The sequence below is a fragment of the Chenopodium album genome, chromosome 2 (assembly GCF_948465745.1).
Source record: "Chenopodium album chromosome 2, dcCheAlbu1.1, whole genome shotgun sequence".
Classification (NCBI taxonomy): domain Eukaryota; kingdom Viridiplantae; phylum Streptophyta; class Magnoliopsida; order Caryophyllales; family Amaranthaceae; genus Chenopodium; species Chenopodium album.
Genome location: NC_137835.1, coordinates 62,214,982 through 62,223,657, shown reverse-complemented (window position 1 = coordinate 62,223,657; position 8,676 = coordinate 62,214,982). Strand labels below are relative to the sequence as shown.

General features: G+C 39.0%; 1 non-coding gene across 1 annotated transcript; it reads right to left on the bottom strand.

The window, feature by feature from the left end:
- Positions 1–432: 432 nt before the first annotated feature.
- On the bottom strand, positions 433–538 carry LOC145608325 (small nucleolar RNA R71). Its single transcript, XR_014105782.1, has one exon. It is a non-coding gene; the product is annotated as a small nucleolar RNA R71 (small nucleolar RNA).
- Between the last annotated feature and the right edge of the window lie 8,138 nt (positions 539–8,676).

The following is an 8,676-nucleotide window of genomic DNA, read 5'->3' as shown; positions in this document are numbered from 1 at the left end:
CTAGCATTTCAAGTGAAGAAGAACCACAACAAGAAGAACAATCAAGAATTGGAAAGAATCCGAGAGTGGCATTGAAAGAATTTGGGATTTCCGGTGCATATAGATTTGAGAATGGAATTGCTCCACCTACAACACCGGCAAATGATTTTAAAATTAGGTCGGCTATGATCACTTTGATAGAGAGGCGACAATTTAGTGGAGCCAAGCATGAGAGCCCGCTAAATCATCTCAAGGAATTTGAAAAATATTGCAATACTATCAAGGTGAACGGAGTTTCCCAAGAATTCATCCGCCTCAAGCTCTTTCCCTTTTCTCTCATTGGGCGTGCTTTGGAATGGCTAGACAAGGAGGTTAAGCCAAATTCTCTAACGACATCGGACGAGGTTACAAAAGAATTTCTATTTCGCGTCTATCCACAAAAGAAAACGGCGGAGGCAAGAGCATTGATTCAAGGCTTCAAACAAAAGCCAAGCGAGAGCCTCTATGAAGCGTGGGATAGATATAAGGAGTATCAAAGAGAGTGTCCTCACCACGGAATTCCAACCTATCAAATTATTCAAATTTTCTATGGAGGCCTAAGTCCCCAAGGCAAGTCATGCCTTGATGGGGGAGCCGGAGGTCCCATCATGAATAGGGCAGAAGAAGAAGTGGTAGACATCATTAAGGATGTTGTGAGGTACTATGGAGATTGGCAAGATGGTGAGAAAGAATCAACTGGAAAGAGTAGATCTTCGGTGTACTTGGTTGATCATTTAAATGCAATCAACAATCTCTCCTCACAAATGACAAACTCGGGGAAGGAAGTGATAGCAATTAAGGAAAAATTGAAGAACTCTTCTTCCCAAGCTCAAAGTCTTCCCTCCCAATTTAAGGGGAGAGGTACTCCTTCTAACTCTCATCCCCCTCCTTCTTCTAGTAACATGCCTAGTGGTTGTTTGTTTTGTGATGTGTGTGGTTCATATGATCATGATGCTAGTAATTGCCCTCATGCTTTTCCGGATGGGAATGATGATTTTGATAACAATGAGAGTGAACATGTGAACTATGTGTCAAACAATAATAATGTGCAAAGGTTTGATAATCAAAGGGGGTAAATGGAATAGGAATTACCAAAACCATGGTAATTTTGACAACTATAACTAAGGTGGTGGTTCTAGGAACCAAGGGAACCAAGGTTCTCGAGGTAACTATAACAATCAAGGTTATAGTGGCAAAAATCAAAACTAAATTTATGGTAATCAAAACCAAGGTTATGGAAATCATAATCAAGGTGGTGGTAAATATAACCAAGGTTATGGTCAAAATCAAAATAGGGGTAATTGGAGACATCAAAGGAGAGGCAATTTTCAAAATAATGCTCAAAGAGGCCCTCCACCCGGATTTTCTCCAAAAACTCAAGTTGATAATTCCTATTCACAATCCTCTTCCTCTAGGACTAATTTGGAGGAAATCATTGAAAATCAACAAAGTTGTTGAGCACTTACATGGCCGTAAGTGACAAGAAATTCAATGAGGTGATGACTCATAATAAGATGCTTGAAAACCCAATTTCTCAACTTGCCAATTCTTTGAAAGAACATGCTAGTCCTTATTTACCTTGCCAAGGCTTAGATCCCAAAATACCCATGAATGCTACTATTATAAGGAGTGGTAAGGTTCTTGAGGAGAGTTTGCCTAGGAAGAGTAAAAGTAAGGAGGTCCCCAAGGAGGTCTTGGTAGAGGATGAGATAAATGGTGCATCTTTGAGAGAGGTTGTGATTAAGACACCTAGAGAGGTGATAGTAGAGAAATAAATTGTGAAACCCAAGCTTCCATATCCAAAAAAATTCATGAGACATAAGTTGGATGAACAATTTGGAAGATTTATTGATATGCTTAAGCAACTTCATCTTTTCTCTACCATTTACCGAAGTTGTTACGTAAATGCCCAACTATGCAAAATTCCTCAAAGAAATTTTGAGTGGTAAGAGGACTTGTGATGTGGTGGAGACGGTCAACTTAACCGAGAATTGTAGTGCAATTATAATGAATAAGATCCCCCCCCCCCAAGTTGAAAGATCCCGGAAACTTCTCTATCCCTTGTGCCATTAACAAGATGCAAATTGATAATGCCTTATGTGACTTAGGAGCTACTGTTAGCGTAATGCCATATTTAGTTTATCAAAGACTTGAGTTAGGGGAACTTATGACTTCCAAAATTACCTTGCAATTTGCCGATAGGTCAATTAAGTTTCCTAAGGATAAGGTGGAGGATGTTCCTTTGAGAGTAGGGAAGTTTTTGATTCCGGTAGATTTTGTGGTTCTTGAAATGGATGAAGATGCTACAATTCCCATTATTCTTGGTAGACCTTTTCTTGCTATCTCGGGTGCCATGATTGATGTTAAGAGTGCAAAAATTTCACTCAAGGTAGGAGAAGAGGTCATTGAATATGATTTGAATGAAAGCATGATGTATCCATGTTCTTCTTTAGAAAATTACATGTTGATTGATTCTCTTGATCTTGTTGTGTCTTCCATGCACGAGCACTTGCTCACTTCTAATGATCCTCTTGAGAATTTATTGTTGAATAAGGATAAGATAGGTGCTCCTATCAAGAAAATGACAATGTATGAGGATTTGCTAAATGGAAGCATTGAGGAAGTGGATGAGCATATGTGCATTAATAAGCCAAGAAGCTTTGCAAGCCGCCACTTCAAAGGAAGGTAAGGTGTACCTATGGTTGAGCTCAAACCTCTTCCATCACACCTTATCATCAAGGGATCAAGATGGAGCGGTCCCAATTTAGCCAAGAGTGTTTTTCTAAATGGTTTTGTCAAAGTCTTAATGAAAGATTCTCCTTCTCCGTTCAAGGCCAATGGCAATCGTCTAATGAAGTATTTCGACGATGCTTTTGTTGGATTTGTTCAATCATTGTTTCTCCGACAACCACCTTAATTGGTGGAGGACGTCGAGCTATGACGTTAAACAAGAGGTACCCGGGAGGCAACTCGGTTTTCTAACCTTTTTCTTTTGATTTTACAATTTTCTTTACTTCTTCCTTTGAGAGCTTTTCTTATTTTTCTTTGTTCTCTTGATCCTAGGTACCATGAGATTGGATCGGAGAAAATTTCCAACAATTTTGGTGTCACTTCAAGATTTCATGAGGTTTGGTTAAGCTTAGTGGAAGGGGTTCGTTGGGGTTATATGTTATCGTGTTTGCATTCCCATCGATTTTTATTCATGTTCAAACATATTTTGGATTGTATCTTATGAAATTTTTGAGTACTTGATCATGAAATTCGATAGGGTTGGTGAGAATGCAAGCACAAAAGCATCATTAAGGGTTTTTTTCTTTAACCTTTTGCTAAAATTTTTGCCAGATTTCAAACAAATTTGATCACCCTATGGTGCGCACGCATACCTCGCCTGCGCGCACGCACCATAGGGGTCAGAGCTTTTAGAGCAATTTTTAGCATTTGGTAATATATTTTAGAGCCCTCCCGAGTTGCATGTGGTGCGTTCGCGCAGCCAAGACTACCCGTGGGCGCGGGTCTACATGCCATGGGCGCGGGTGTTTGCATCTCAAAAATCTCCAAATCCGACCATGAACTCCCCGCGGGCTGGCCGCGGTCTACTCGCGGGCACGGGTTATATGCCACGGGTGTGGAAATTTCGGGAGTGGGCGCGACCTTCTGGTGCGTTCACTACATTGGGCTTGCACGCACGCATCAGCCGCCAGACCTTATAACCCCAAAACACACCCTCCTTTCTTATTTCTCTCATATTTCCCTCCTAAAACCCTATACCCTCTCTTGCAAAATCAAACCTATTTCACCTCTTTTGCTATCATTTCAACATCAATTACAATTACCACATCAAGTTTTCAAATTTAAACCCAAAAATTTCAGATTTTCTAACCCAAATTCAATAAAAAAATAGGGGCTTTTTTCGAATTTTTGAAGTTTTGTGATGAGGTTTGGAGCTTGTCTTTGGGAGTTCTATTTGTTCTTCAATATTTATTTTGGACATTTTACAAGTATTTCAAGGCTTCATTGAGGTATAATTTCTTATCTTCTAGTCATCTTCTTCCTCATTGTTCAAACTTGAAACCCTTGTTTTGCTTTCATGGTGGAACTCCATGGTTAATTCTTTTAACTTGAAATTTGTTTTGAATGATGTCATTGAGTGTTGAATTGAAGCTTCTTCATGATAAATGTGTATAATTTGATTGATTTATTTAATAACCATTGTTGGCTATTTTCTCTTTCATGGGTATTCTTTATGATGGTTTTATTTCTTTGATTATTTAATGCTTGAGATTATTTTGCTCAATTTGACTCATGATTTGGTTTCTTATGTTCAATTTTGCCTTTAATCCATGCTTCCTTGCTTCAAATTCATGATTTTATATCAAGGGCATTGTTCATTTGTAGCCATCTCTTGCTTCTATTGTGAGATAATTTCATTTGTGCTTGATTCTTAAGCAATTACTTATGCTTATTATTGAAATATGACAAATGTTAAGTCTTGCTCATGAGTTGTTTTCCTTCTTGAAGATGGCCCCACTCCGTCAAAAGAAGCAAGCTAGATCAAGTTCAAGCAAGCCTAGGCATGTTGTTCCACCTCCACCCGAGGTTGAAGAAACATATGGAATTGAATTTTCCAAAGAATCACATTGGGATTGTTTCAAGCGTTTATCCAAGAGGAAGCTTAGACAAACGAGATTCTACGATCAAGCAACTACCAAGTTTCTAGGGATCGATGAAGATGTTCGCCTTCTTGAAGAGGGCCTTGATCTTTGAGAGTTTTTAGATTTGAGTTCCCCTACTTATTATAGGGTGACTTATGAATTCCTTTCTTCTTTTGAAGTCATCCAAGAATTGGGAGCAAATTCCTCAAGGATTTTGACTTTCCAACTCTTCAACAATGATCACTCATTAACGGATGCTCAACTATGCTCATATTTCAAGTTTCCTTGGGCCGAGGATGTGGATCATTGTATCTATCCGGCACATAGTAGAATGGCAAGTGATCATGGATATGATGATCAACGTTGGTGGAGGAGTATCTCGGATGAAGGAAAGTATGACCCTCAAACTTCCAAGTCCGCTTTCATGATTTATCCGGCTAAGCGGTATTTCAACCGTATCCTCACATACGCTCTTTGTTTCAAGGACTCTTTCTCCCGAGAAGAGCTTTGTTGGTTGTGGATAGCCGACCAAAATGACTTTGAGATTGAGTCGGTGGATTTTATGGAGCATTTGATCACTCGATTCTTGGATATCCGTGATGGAGTTTGCCTGTCGAGGTGCCTCTAATTGGGAGGGATGATTTCTATCCTAGCTATTTGTATTAATGACGACTACACGACTTTGTTAGATGAGCTTCCCTCGATTATCGATCCTCGAGAAAAATCTCCCTCTCATTTCCTCAATATCTCCGCCCTTTTGAATCAAAAGTTTCTCGATCAAACTAGAAAGGATGATGTTTTCATTTGGAAAGTTTCTCGGTTTTAGGAATAGTCCTCATCCCATGCAAGGAGGCAACTACCCGACCCGAGGAGAGAGATTCCTTGTCTTGGAGGCCCCCGGTGCGAGATATTAATCCTTCTATCCGACGAAGGACAAATTTTACAAGAGGTCGCTCAACCAGTGCCTACTCATCGAATGCTCATTCTCTTCCCCAGGTTGAACCAGGAGGTACACCTATTCTTTCCCCCTCTCCCACTCCTTCTACTTTTGATATGTCAACCATTCATGCCAAGCTTGATTCTATTGTTAATGTGTTATACTCCATGCCTTCTATGCAACACCCTTATCTTGGTTATGACTATCATATGTATCAATTGTATGATTTGCATGTTCGGAGGGGGGAGATTGAGCCTTATGTGAATTACCCGTATCTCCCGGTCTAACAAGGACCTGTCCCTCAATGGGAGACTTTTGATCCTACTGTGGGTCCTAGACTTTGTTACCATTATTGGGAGGGCCCTCATGTTCACCCTAGTTCTATCATAGGCACTACCCCAGGCACTTACGACTATAGGCGGCCCGGTGGTTGTGATTATACATATGATCCGGTTAATCCTTTGCCTATTCCAGACCCCGAGACTTTTAAAAGGTGGGGTAGTTCAGGTGAGCTAGTCTTAGATGATTGGTCTCATTTTTTTGAGGTTGATAGAATTAGGAGGGAAAGTAGGTTAAGGGGTAAGGCTACCATGGAGGTGAGCGAGATGGCGAGCTCTAGTCATTTGTTGGAGACCGGTGAGGGGAGTTGTCATTCTATCCCTTACCATAGTGCGGAGTGGTACTATCATGGCTACTCCCCCTTCTTTTGTGTTGTATATGATGTTTCTCTTTTGCCTATATGTCTTTAGGTCTAGAGTTAGGGGGGTAGCCCATTTTAAGTTTGGGGGTGTTCTATGTCATTTGTTGTTGTGCTTCGCCGTTTTCCCCCCTTGCTTTTGTAGTTCATTCTTGGTCTCATATGCTTCTGGTATCGATCTCTGAGTCCTTTGGTTTTATGACGATGATGATGTGCTTCTATTGATTTCTCTGCCCAACTATTGGTTTTGTTGTTTGTTTCGCCGATCGTTGTCTACTGCGTTTCTCTGTATCTCTATTATGATGATTCCTCATGATGATTATCTGACTTCTTGTTTCTTGTTACTGTTTCATTCTGATAATTTTGCTCCCTATTCTTTGGTTTCTAATTCTTTTGCTATTATTGCTTGCTTTTTCTTTATTTTTATGAATTTTATTTTCTTTCTTTTCTTCTTTTATTTTGTTTGGAAGTTACTAACAATCTTCTTTCTATATAGTTCTTTATTTCTCACCTTTCTCTATTGCTTATGCTTTGGATTTTGACGATTCATATGGTGCTTTTTCACCTTGATTTATGTAGCATAGCTTTGGCGCCCGGTGAGATCTTTCTATTTCTCTTCTCTTTCTTTATTTCTTAAATTAGGATTAGATTTAGGATGAGTTGAATGGTTCGAGGATGTTTGCCTTGTAACACCTAGCGTGTTTGGGGTCATTGGCGTTGTTGCCGAATGACCGCTTGTTTGACGATTGGGTATTACTTGTATTTGCTTGCATTCTTGTGCTTTTCTCTCTTTATTTTGATTTTTAGCTCTTTTCTTTCTTTCAAATAAATTTAAAACATTTTTTAGGCTATTCCTTTTCTTTTTGCTTGTTTAGCTCTTATCTTTGGACATTCTACAATTAGGAATTTTGCTTTTGAATGTATGTTTTCTGATGTTTTATTGGTGTGCATGCTTTGAGAGTATTTGCGGTTAACTCTAGGATAGGGTATGCTAAGGTAGAGGTTTAGACCTTTTGGAGCCTTGAAGCCGGATTCTTTTGGTTTGTGGTAAGACGGAGTTGCTCCCTTTGGTGGATTTTACACCTTTAGTAAGTTTTTGCAACAACCGTGTGAGGATTTTTCCTTTTCAAGCCTTCATCATGATTTGATTGTGTGGCATGGATCCTTGACCTTTACATACCTAATCTTGAATCTCGACTCATAATTCTCAAACACGTGACCGAACCAACTAGGAAGGAGAAAGGAAACTTTTCGGGGTGGTAATTTTTCATTTCTAGGATTTTTCTTTCTTTTTAGTTCACTGAGTTTACAATTTCCTTCTTTCTAACCATTTGAGCCTTTTCCCTTCTTTTCAAGCCACATCTTTAGATCTTGAGCCTTTTGTTTCATTTTTCATTTCCATTCTTGGTTTTTGTGAAGCAATTGATCATTATTGTTGGAGTTTGTGGTGAAGGAGTTTGGATATTTGGTTCTCTTGAAAGCAAGTTTATGTTGTGATATTTGTGTGAATAATGGTAAGTGAATAAAGAAAAAGCCATCCAAAGTAAAACAAAAGGCAAGGACAATGCAAATGCAAAAAATGTAAAAGCCGTCCTAAGTTAAAGAGGCACGGACAATTGCTTTGAAATAAATAAAAAATAAAAGAAGTGAAAATGAGAAAATTCGAAAATATTTTGATGTAATTTCTTTTCCCTTTTCAAGCATTGAGAACAATGCTTCCTTTTAGCTTCGGGGAGAAGCGTTTATGCTTTTTGTATTTATACTTGTGGATATAACTTTGAATAAGCTTGGGGGTGTTAGTTTGTTTTTGTTTAGTGACTACTTGATTGTGATTCTAAGAAAGGGCCCGTTCTTTGCTTCACTTTTAGGGATACCACCAAATTTTAAAATTTTAGCCTACCCCTAACCTTTTCCCCTTACATTACAACCTTAGGGAAAGTCCTTTCAACCTAGTGGTTGAGTCATATACTGAGGGAGGGCATTATGAGTTAAAGCCCATGGAAAAGGGATGCAAGGTAAAGATGTCAAGAAACCCTCAAATTTTACTCTTTTTCTGGTTCCTTCGAGGAACCATAGAGACACTTACGAAGGGAAGATTTGAAGCCATAGGGAGAACGCCGTTAGATTGGTTGGGATGAAAGTGGATTGCGCCTCATTAGTTCTCTACGCTTAGCATACCTTATGTTTCAATCAACCGTGAATATCTTGAAGCATGCATACCCATTTCATATAGAAAAGTGTTCATTCATTTGCATTTGACCATTTGTGAAAGTCCTTATCAAGAGCTATTTGTTTGAATTTTTGTTTTACCTTCTTTTCTTTTTAAATGATTTTGCCTCAATTTATTTCAAAGAGTTGTGGGTTAAGCTCTT